General features: G+C 46.1%; 1 pseudogene; it reads right to left on the minus strand.

The window, feature by feature from the left end:
* Positions 1 to 6: 6 nt before the first annotated feature.
* Positions 7 to 12,255, minus strand: part of LOC107121396 — a 213,791-nt pseudogene continuing 201,542 nt past the window's right edge.

Here is a 12,255-nt window from a genome sequence, read left to right on the forward strand (position 1 = left end):
GAGCAAAAAAACACCTGGGAAAGCAGAAACATATTGAAGTAACCAGTGTTCTGGCGGACTTTCCGGCTTCTGGTGTCATGGGGCCTCTCCTCCTCTGAGGAGTCCTCACTGTCACTGAGCCCTGGCTGGTTCACAACCACCAGCATTTTTGCCTGTGGGGCACTGTCAGCATCAGGCTTCGAATGCAGCCCTTAAATGCTTCCTTTCCCATTCATTTGTTGTTTGGCTCAGGAGTTCAGCCTGCTGATGAGGCCTTTGATCTCTGACTTGTTTGCATTTACTTTGGGTTAACGTTTTGTTTTCTTATACTGTTTAAAAGCAGTACCTCTAAGTGGCAGGAACTACCATCTTCTGGGGTCTCAGTGTACCGGGGAGAAGGTCAGATTTGAGCATTCTTTATGTCTTGTATGGTTCCCCTTTTTCACTGAGATGCAAGAAAGAAGTTGAGATTACACAAAATCAGAAAATGAGCATAAAATCTAGAAAAAAGAGCTGAAAGTAGCAGGCATTTACATGTTCGATGGCACAGTAGTTAGTCAGATAGAAGGATCGTGCTTATGGCAGTACATAGAGGACACCATAGTGCAGACCACAGTCCCTGTCATGCATATGCAACATTCTTTTCCCGTGTGCATCCTTTGGTGGGAAGTAAGGTGCACACTCTGATGGAACCTTTTCCCACACTCCGGGCATTTATATGGTTTCTTTCTTGTGTGAATTCTTTGATGGGACGGCTTTTTTCCTCATGGAAGTTCCTACCACACTCAAGGCTTCCTGCCTCAGTGAATTCTTTGATGGACTCTGACTGAAGCTTTCCCCACACACTAGGCATTAGTATGATTTCACACTTTGTGAATTCCTTGATGGGAAGTAAGACTGTCACTCCACCTGAAGCTTTCCCCACACTCCAGGCATTTATATGGTTTCTCCCCTGTGTGAATTCTTTGATGCACAGTAAGAATGTAACTCCGTCTGAAGCTTTTTCCACACTCGAGGCATTTATATGGTTTCTCCCCTGTGTGTGTCCTTTGATGGGAAGAAAGTTTTCCACTCTCACTGAAGCTTTTCCCACACTCCAAGCATGTATATGGTTTCTCCCGTGTGAATTCTTTGATGCACAGTAAGAATGTAACTACGTCTGAAGCTTTTCCCACACTCGAGGCATGTATATGGTTTCTCCCCTGTGTGTGTCCTTCGGTGGGAAGTAAGGGTGCTACTGTGGCCAACGCTTTTCCCACATTCCAGGCATTTGTATGGTTTCTCTGCTATGTGAATTCTATGATGAATAGGAAGGTGTGGACTCTGTCTGAAGCTATTTCAACACTCCAGGTGTTTATATGGTTTCTCTCCTGTGTGAGTTCTTCGATGGGAAGAAAGTTTTCCACTCTCACTGAAGCTTTTCCCACACTCCAAGCATTTATATGGTTTCTCCCCTGTGTGAATTCTTTGATGCACAGTAAGAATGTAACTACGTCTGAAGCTTTTCCCACACTCCAAGCATTTATATGGTTTCTCCCCTGTGTGAATTCTTTGATGCACAGTAAGAATGTAACTCTGTCTGAAGCTTTTCCTACACTCGAGGCATGTATATGGTTTCTCCCCTATGTGAATTCTCTGATGAGTAGGAAGGTGTGGACTCTGAAGCTATTTCCACACTCCAGGTGTTTATATGGTTTATCCTCTGTGTGAATTCTTTGATGGGAAGTAAGATTTTTTTTCTCAGGGAAGCTACAACCACACTGAAGACACTGATAAGGCTTCTCACCTCTGTGAATTCTTTGATGGACAGTAAGTTGTGCACTGTGACTGAAGCTTTTCCCGCAATCCAGGCATTTGTATGGCTTTTCCCCAGTGTGAGTTCTTCGATGGGAAGAAAGTTTTCCACTCTCACTGAAGCTTTTCCCACACTCCAAGCATTTATATGGTTTCTCCCCTGTGTGAATTCTTTGATGCACAGTAAGAATGTAACTCCGTCTGAAGCTTTCCCCACATTCTAGGCATTTGTATGGTTTCTCCCCTGTGTGTATTCTTTGATGGGAAGTAAGAATGTCACTCTGACTGAAACTTTTCCCACACTCCAGGGATGGTGAATTCTTCGATGGGAAGTAAGGTGTCCACTCTGGGTGAAGCTTTTCCCACAATCCAGGCATTTGTATGGCTTTTCCCCGGTGTGAATTCTTCGGTGGGAATTAAGGTGTGCATTCTGTCTGAAGCTTTCCCCGCATTCCAGGCATTTATATGGCTTCTCCCCTGTGTGTATTCTTTGATGTGAAGTAAGATTTTTTTTCTCATGGAAGTTCCATCCACACTCAAAACATTGATACGGCTTCTCACTTTGGTGAATTCTTTGATGGACAATAAGGTGTGAGCTTCGACTGAAACTTTTCCCACATTCAGGGCATTTGTATGATTTCTCCCCTATGTGAATTCTTTGATGGGATTTAAGAATGTCACTCCGAGTGAAGCTTTTCCCACATTCCAGGCATTTGTATGGTTTTTCCCCGGTGTGAATTCTTCGATGGTAAGTAAGAGTGTTACTGTGACCAAAGCTTTTCCCACATTCCAGGCATTTGTATGGCTTCTCTCCTGTGTGAGTTCTTTGATGGGAAGTAAGGTGTGCACTCTGGTTGAAGCTTTTCCCACACTCCAGGCACTTGTATGGTTTTTCCTGTGTGTGAATTCTTTGATGCGAGATGAAGCTATCTTTTCTTCCAAAACTTTTCCCACACACCAGGCATTCATGTGTTTTCTTTCTGTTACACATCCTCCGTTGGATATTTATAACCGATATTTCAGTGAAATTTCCCCTGCTTGCATTGCGCTCATTCCTGTTGTCTCCTTGGCATATGTTCTGCTGTAGAACGTCATCCCCTTGTAAAAGACTGGAATTATTTCTCCCTTTAGGTGGATGTTTTGCCTCCTCCTTCCTTGCTGCATTCAAATATCCATACTTCTCTTTCCCATCTGAATATGTATGCTCTTTCCCCATCAGTAGGTGTTCTTCTGCATCATTCGCTGACTGCCACAGGTCTCCTACAGAAAGAAAGAAAGAAAGAAAGAAAGAAAGAAAGAAAGAAAGAAAGAAAGAAAGTTACCTGGTGTGATGATATGACACTTTCCACAAATACCCAATTTTGAGTCTAGTAGCACCTAAAGACTAACAAGGTTTTTTTGGTATAAGCTTTCAGAGTCAAGGTTCCCTTCCTCATATTTGATTCAAAATGGAGATTTCTCAATCTTTATATCTGAGTCAGAGGGTGGGAGGGGTGTTGCAAGAGAGGGACTCGGGATGCAGAGGTACCCACACACATTATAATCAGCTAGATTAGAATAAAGGGGCCTCCAGGTCTGCCATGTTTTGAGAAGGCAGTCAAAAGCAATCATCAAGGAGAATCGTGACAAACCAGCACTTGACCAGATGAGACATGACTGGCCACATGAAGAAAGTAACCAGGATGATCTTTAATCTGAATAACAACCTTGGATCCAATAAGTCAAATTTGTCTCTCTTTAAAAATCACAAAGGAAGAAGAAGAAGAAGAGATTGGATTTATACCCCGCCCTTCACTTGGAGTCTCAGAGCGGCTTACAAACTCCTTTCCCTTCCTCTCCCCACAACAGACACCCTGTGAGGTGGGTGGGGCTGAGAGAACTCTGACACAAACTGCTCTTTTTCAAGGACAGCTGTGCCAGAGCTTGCGACTGACCCAAGGTCACATCAGCAGGTGCAAGTGGAGGAGTGGGGAATCAAGCCCCGTTCTCCCAGATTAGAGTCCGCACACTTAACCACTACACCAAAGCTAAGTTAAAAATGGGTAGATGAGATATGTTTTTAACATACTTGATTTTCCTGTACACAAATGTTTCAGTCTCATGGTGTTCAATTGTTTTTTATGTGTGCACATTTATTGTATGCTATACTTTATATAATACTAGCAGCCAAGTCCGTTGTAAAAGCAATACAACGAGCTCTAGACTGGGCCATGGGCGGCTGTCCGTCCGGGGAGGCCGCTAGCCAGCTGGTTCTCTCCCGCCATGGGGCAAGGGGGTTCAGCTAGCCTGGGGTGCGGGGAGATGGGGAGGACGATGGCGGAGCTCGCCATGGTGGGCTGGGCTCGCTTACCCCCGAGCGAGAGGCACCCGGAGACGCCGCACAAGATCCTCCCGCCCACAGCAGACCTGCAGCAATGAGCGCCCGGCAAGCTCCGGCTAGAGAGAGAGAGAGATGGCGGTGGCTGCTAGGCTTCTGCCGCTCCACCAAGGCCTGCTAGGGCCGAGCCAGCCTGTGTGCTCGGAGTCTTTGTCTCCCTGGACTGAGTGGGGTCGCCTCCTGCCCACTGCCTTGGGGAGACCACGCCAGCGCCAGGCATGGGGAAACCAGGCCACCACTGCTGCCACTGCAAGGTGGCAAACGCAAGACCCTTCGGGGAGGGGAAGCAACTGTCTTCTGAGGGAATTTGTGGCCAGCGCCGCTTCTGTGAGCGGGACTCAGGCAACGCAGCCAGTGGATGGGGTGTCCCTCTGAGTGACACATCAGGGAGCCAACTGATTTGGGAGCACATGGAATGTTCTGGAGAGTACCACTCCAAAACACAATTATTATATAGAGAGATACAGTTCATTTGCTGAAATCGGTGTCATTAAGTCTCCGCCCTCACTTAAAAAAATTCTAACGCAGGGGTGTCAAAGATATGGCCTGTCCAGAGCTCTTATCTCCCTGCAAGCCCTGGTGCCAGGAAGTAAAGGTTAGAAGGCTTGAGGGGGGGAGCGGGAGATTTGAAGGTCTCTGGTTGTTCCTGTAAAATGATCTCGCATTGATGTCAATGCACATGGAAAGGTGTGGAAGGAGAGGGGGGGATAGTAAACAGCAGACATGGGATTGGGGGAGGCTGAGAGACAAACAAACAGGAGAGTTAAAAGTGGATGAGCAAATGCGAACCAGGAAATTCACCCACTGGAAATGGCCTGGAAGTGCCAGGTAAGGGGCTCCCCCCGCAGCGGGTGGGTATGTAAGCAGGAAGGCGCGGCCAAGCAAGCCAGCATCCATAGCAGCGGCTGCAAGTAAACAAGGGAGGACGAGCCCCCTCCCCATGTGCCCCCCCCAGCCCAGACAAGCTGGTCTCTGCTCCGCTTTCTCTGCCTTAAGTGTTAGAACCACTTGGGAAGTGGACTTCTTTTTTTTTTTTGCAAAGGGCAGAAAAGGAAAAAAAAATCAGAAGAAAAGCAAGGAAAAAATAACAACCCAGAAAGGGAGATTTTGTTATTATTTTCTTTTACAACGTCTTGACATCACATCCACCTGCTCGGTAGACATTCAGTGCAAAACAGGGTGCCGGGGAAAGACAGACTGCAGTTGCAAAGAAAGAAAAAAAAGAAAAGGGTTTTTTTGGGGGGGGACAGATAGAAGAAGGCCAAAAAACCAGGAGGAGGGGGTTCGAACCTGCAAGAGGAGAGGAGATCAGGAAAAAGGGGTGAGAGGCTCCCTGCTGGAGGGTCCTGGGTCCCCTCCTGCACATCTGTTGGGGGCACGTAAACGGCTTCCTGGCAGGCAGATCCAGACAATGTACAATCGGCTATTAATTGGAAGAGACGAGTCCTGACTAGGGTTTCAACATATCCTGGGAAAGCCAGGGCTTCCTCTGGAAGAGGCTGGATTTTATGTTGGCATCCTGTATGCACCAGACCCTTCACGATCACATGCAACACTGCTCCATGCCCAGGGGGGTGGGAAAGTAAGATAGGGTCTCTTGAGAGCCACCTGGGGTTTCCCTGAGTCATATCTCTACCGTAAAGCACATGCTTTGCTTTGCAGGCACAGGGAGCTAGCATCAGGGCCTGGCATCCCTAGTTAAAGCGGTGGCACAGAGGATTTATCCTCTGGTTAACATCTGAACTGAACAGAGTTGCTGTCAGTTCTAGCCCGCACTGGTGTGAGCTACCAGCCTTGTCCCCAGCTCGCCGTCCACCCAGCGGTTCGAACGCTTCGGCGAGTAGATAAAATGGGTGCCACTCCTTAGAGAGGGTGGGCACACTAAAACCCCGTGGAGGAGGTGTTAGCTGGCGAATGGAATGTCCAGCTCGGAAGCGTGGAAGCCTGGAAAAAAGACCTCTTCGGCATTAAGAAGCCTGTGATGGGCCAATCCGGCCAGGCGGTGGCAGTGTGGCACTACGACTCAAAAAGCAGCCCAGGAAGAACCAACATCATCAAGCCAAGCCGAAGTGAATGCTGTCTGGAACACGTCTGAAGCTTTCAGGTGAACAGAATCCCCGTCAGCTGCAAACGTGTGCGATTTAAAGAATTATATGTTGTCCTCCCTTACCCCTATGAAATTGTTAGTCCTTTGTGTGAAACGTGTGTAATTGTAAATCGCTCAGAGCCAGCAGCTCTGCCGGATTGAGCGATCAATAAATCGAAAGGTATTATTATCATCATCTCAGGCAAAACGGGGCTGACAAACACCCTGGCCAGAAAGACACTGCCTTCCAGAGCAGACAATACTGGGCTAGACTTGGCATAAGGGCCATAAGAGTAGGCAGAAGGAAACTGCCTCTTGTCCTAGGTAGAAGAACTACAGGCAGCATTTCCGCATCTGCAACTCATCCAAGGCCTTTTAAGGGAAAACTCAAACTGTGAGGATAAAGAAGGCCACAGAAATTCACCAGCCATTCCAGGTAGGTGTCGGCCACAGGCTGTCTCAAGAAAGGTATCTAAGCCGCTACCTGCCAATCCCTCGTCTTCATCGCAGCCGAGGAGAAACAGCCCTTCCTCTTCTTCCAGCCGGGATATGAGGTCAGGTTTGGCAAGGAGAGGTCCTGTTTATCAGGGGAAGAACCCACAAAATTAGACTTCATCCGTGAGCCCATAAATTCAACAGTTCCAAGCAAGGTTGACTGTACCTCCAGGAACACACAACAGGAAGGATCGTGGAGGGAGGCAGAGATCAGCCACTGGGACCAGGGCAGACAGCCTGACCCCATCCTTCCGCCTTCAGGGAGGACAATCAGGGAGACAGATTTCCCTGCACTTTCCTTGCCCCAAATTAGCCACAAGGTATAGGTAGGAACGCCCGGTCTGGGGCAAGGGATGCTCTGTATTCTTGATGCTTGGGGGGGGGCAAGAGTGGGAGGGCTTCTAATGTCCTGGCCCCACTGCTGGACCTCCTGATGGCCCCTGGTATTTTTGGCCACTGTGTGACAGAGTGTTGGACTGGATGGGCCACTGGCCTGATCCAACATTGTCTTCTCTTCTGTTCTTAAGGTATAGATAGGAACTCTCGGTCTGGGGCAAGTGATGCTCTGTATTCTTGTTTGCTTGGGGGGGGGGCAACAGTGGGAGGGCTTCTAGTGTCCTGGCCCCACTGCTGGACCTCCTGATGGCACCTGGTATTTTTGGCCACTGTGTGACAGAGTGTTGGACTGCATAGACCATTGGCCTGATCCAACACTGGCTTCTCTTATGTCTCAAGAAAGAGATCTGAGCCGCTACCTGCCAATCCCTCGTCTTCATCGCAGCCGAGGAGAAACACCCCTTCCTCTTCTTCCAGCCGGGATACGAGGTCAGGTTTGGCAAGGAGAGGTCCTGTTTATCAAGGGGAAGAACCCACAAAATTAGACTTCATCCGTGAGCCTATAAATGCAACAATTCCAAGCAAGGTTGACCAGGAACACACAACGGGAAGGATCGTGGAGGGAGGCAGAGATCAGCCACTGGGACCAGGGCAGACAGTCTGACCACATCCTTCCTCCTTCAAGGAGGACAATCAGGGAGACAGATTTCCCTGCACTTTCCTTGCCCCAAATTAGCCACAAGGTAGAGGTAGGAACGCCCGGTCTGGGGCAAGGGATGCTCTGTATTCTTGATGCTGGGGGGGGGGGCAAGAGTGGGAGGGCTTCTAATGTCCTGACCCCACTGCTGGACCTCCTGATGGCACCTGGTATTTTTGGCCACTGTGTGACAGAGTGTTGGACTGGATGGGCCACTGGCCTGATCCAACATTGGCTTCTCTTATGTTCTTCCTTATAGTCACTCCTCACAACAGGAAGGGGGAAAGGATCCTCCTTACCCAGAGAGGCCACGTTCCCAAAATTCTCCAGCATAACGTCCTTGTAGAGGGCTCTCTGGGCGGGGCGCAGCAGGGCCCACTCCCCCCGGGTGAAATACACGGCCACCTCCTCGAAGGACACCCCAGCAGCCTGCAAGGAGGAGAAAGAAACGTTTCTCTACACCACTGGAAAGCTGGTCCATGGAAGGGAACGCCAAAAACAGAGAGAGTCAATTCATAGTGGGAAAGCAGCACGAAGAGGTGGCAAAATCCCCCCTCCCTCCAGCCTTCTATGGGAGTATTTTGGAAGCTAGCAGCCTTCTGGGGAAGAGTCCAGAGATGTATGGATGATAAAGGACTAAACAGGTTTCCGTGGGAAATTCAGTACTGTTACGGAGGCGTTTAGAGTTGGGTCAAATCAAAAGTAATATTCTAATTGTCCTGTTTCTTGACAAATATCATCCTAGACAGGGGGTGACCATTTTTCTGCCTTCCGTAGAGATGTAAAATTTCCGGAAATTTTGAAGCTCAGGAAAAAAACCGTTCCCCCCCCCTTTTTTGAAAAAAACCTAATTTTTTGGAAAAATTGAAAAAAATGATACATTAGTATTTCTTTTGTCTTTTCTAGATTGAAAGTCATTCTGTTACTTTAGGAACATAAAATATGACTATGGACATTTTTACTTGGCATGAAATTATCACAACTAGCATATTAAAAATATAGTGTATCAATAATTTTGTTTAGGATTTGGAAACTGTCTAAATAGTTTATTTATTTTTTATCATTGAATTATTTGCTAATTATCATTACTTATTGATTTTTTGAAATTGGTATTAATGCCATGCACAGTTAAATTTTTTGTGTTCACCTGTATACTGTGTTTCACTATTTTATTAAATTTTAGCCTCGGCATGAAGGGAGCACTCACTGGAGAAGACCCTGATGCTGGGAAAGATTGAAGGTCAAAGAAGACGGGGACGACAAAGGATGAGATGGTTAGACAGTGTCATCGATGCAACGAACATGAAATTCCAATTTTTCCAATTTTTCGGAAAAAAAGTAAAAGGCTTCAGGAAAAAAACGGGGGGGAAACGGGGGTTTTCCGAATTTTTCCGGGCCTTCACATCTTTACTTCCCAGAGAGTGTTATGTTATTATATGTATTGCAACTAATTTGAGTAATATGAGTACAACAAAATTTTTCAGAAGGAAGCGGCTGGTTAAGGCAGGAGCCCGATCCTCTGAGCATTGCAACAAAGAAGAAAGCATCCCTACCGTCTCACCACGTCTCCCCAATGATTCCCCCCCCCCGCAATACCTGAGCTGGCTGCATGGCGGCTCTTTTCCCTTCAGCAGACAGAGGAGATGGTGGAGGAGGCACCCGCGGTATCCTTCCACTCCTGCTTGGGAAGGAGAGAAAGAAAGAGGGTGGGAAACCCTTTTTGCTTCATGCACATTTTCTGGATTCAGGGCACAGTTCAAGATTATCAAAGCTCAGGAGCACTCGGCCCCACATCTCCCCCCTCAACTAGCCATCCTACTTTGCTTGTGAAATTCACCTTCACCCCAAAGCAGCTTTGGGAAACACATCATCGAAAAGCCAGGGGGAACTCCGGCAGAAGCCACGAAGCGGAGACTATTTCCAGCTATTCCCCAACAGTGGCCAGCGCCACAGAGCCCAGCGCAGCCCAAAGCTGCAGGCCGGTACACTCCAAGCATGCAAAATGAATGACCCTTCACTCACTCAGGCCTTGTCGGGCCCACCTCACACGGGGCAGGGGCGGGATACACATCTCTGCCAGATAAGGCTGTGGACCAGTCTTGTTGGGCTGTCCCTTTAATTTATTTATTTATTTATTTATAATTTCAATGTATAGCCCGCCCTCCCCGCAAGGAAGGGAGCAGAGCAGTGTTCCCCCTAAGCTGAGTTAGTGTGAGCTAGCTCACAGTTTCTTAGCCTCCGGCTCACACATTTTTGTCTTAGCTCAGGAAAGGAGGGCTCCAGAGCAGACTAATTTATGCAGTAGCCAAATCGCTCGCTCACAACTTTAATGTCAGTAGCTCGCAAAGTAGGATTTTTGCTCACAAGTCTCCACAGCTGAGAGGGAGCATTGGGGCAGAGCCCCAAACAGTCCCACCAAGTGCTGCACAGCAGTATAAAAACAAAATCCCCCAAAAGCCTTGAATCCGGAGCAAATCCCCTGTGGGAAGAAGACCTGACACCCCTGTTTCCATTTCCCCCAGACAGGAGGGGCACAGCCTTGATACTGAGGAGAAAGATTTCCTCCAAAAATCCCTCTCTGGTCTCTTCAAATTCTGTTTCTTTTTTTTTGGGGGGGGTCGGTCTTCCGAGGGCCAAGCGACACAGTCCCTGCCCGTCCCTTAAGATTCCGGACGATTTGGTATTCATATTAGGGAACCCGAAAGTCTCGATGGGTGAATCGATGAAGACAATCCAAAATTATGGCCAGGTTGCGGGACTGAAAATAAATTATAAAAAATCTAAAATTATAGTAAAGAATTGCTTCCAAAATACGCTAGAAAAAATCCAAGAGTCGGCTAAGATGGAAATAGTTAAAAAAGTAAAATATTTGGGAATCAATATGACAAATAAATGTAACTCTCTAATAGAGGAAAATTACATGAAGTTACTGAAAGAGATTAGGTTGGACTTGCACAAATGGAATGAGATCCCACTATCTCTTATGGGTAGAATAGCACTGGTCAAGATGAATGTACTACCAAGATTTCTGTTTTTAGCACAAAGTATACCAGTGTTAAAAAAGCAGAACTTTTTTGAGGATCTGAATAAAATCACCAGGCAATTTATATGGCAGCATAAGAAATCCAGAATAAAATGGAAGGTGCTCCAGGATAGGAAGGAAAGAGGAGGAATGAGTGTTCCCAACTGGTACATTTACTACCAAGCGGCCGCCTTAGTATGGATAAAGGAATGGATAACGCTTGAAAATACAAGACTTTTATCCCTAGAAGGACACGATCTTAGTATGGGATGGCACGCTTACATATGGTATGGGAAAGATAAGATCCACTCAAACTTTGAGAGACATACTCTAAGAGGGTCCCTAAATAAAATATGGAACAAGATAAAAGGAATTTGGTATAGGAAAACCCCAAGATGGGTTGCCCCGTTAGAAGCCTTTATTAAACCAACTGCAGTAATGATGAATTTAAGAGAAAGCTATCGAACATTACTAAACAAGAATAATGAGTTAAAATCAGAAGAAAAATTACGTCAAGAAAACAATTTGTCATGGTGGGAGCAGATAACACTACGAGATAGATATAAGAAAGACATGATAAGAGGCTTTGAGGATCAAAACAATGAATTAGATAAAATATGGCTGTCCTCAAATGATAAATTAGTCCAGAAGTTGTACAAGTTTTTGTTAAATGACTTTAAACAGGATGAAGAAATTAAATCTGTAATGATCACCTGGATGAAAGATATAGGAGAAATAGGGGAAGAGAAGTGGGCAAGTATGTGGAAAACGGTAAAGTTTATGAGAGCAGTAGCATACAAAGAAAATGTATATAAGATGTTTCATAGATGGCACTGGGCGCCCGATAAGTTAGCTAAATGTTATAAGGGGTATTCAAATTTGTGTTGGAAATGTAAAACATGTAAGGGGACGTTCTATCATATGTGGTGGGGAATGCAGTAAGATACAAGGATTCTGGAAAATGGTGAGGGAAGTAATCCAAAAAAGCCTGGGTAAAAATGTAGCATTAAAACCGGAAATATATTTGCTAAACATGATCCCGAAAGGATATAATAATCAGGATTCTTACATAATTAGTTATGTCATAACGGCTGCCAGATTATTAATAGCTCGACAATGGAAAGCAGAAGGGTTACCTACTAAGGAAGATCTGATGAATAAGATACTAGAACTAGCCAGAATGGACGACCTAAGCTTAATGCTGCAGAATAAGAACGAGAAGGTACATAAAAGAAGATGGGAAAAAGTGTATAAATGGATAGAAGAACAGACAGGAACTTAGTATCCCGAATTTGTATTCAAAGCATCACAAGAGGAATGACTCTGATATGTATGCAAACGAAGTAGATGAAATGTACGTAAATATACTTTTTAATAAAATAAAATTTAATGTCAAAGATTCCGCTTCCCAGCTCCCCCAGCCTTTCCTCCCCCCCCCCCCAAAGAAAACAAAAAAAACCAGCGGTGGG

Source organism: Gekko japonicus, unplaced genomic scaffold (assembly GCF_001447785.1).
Source record: "Gekko japonicus isolate JY-2015 unplaced genomic scaffold, Gekko_japonicus_V1.1 scaffold2566, whole genome shotgun sequence".
Lineage (NCBI taxonomy): Eukaryota > Metazoa > Chordata > Lepidosauria > Squamata > Gekkonidae > Gekko > Gekko japonicus.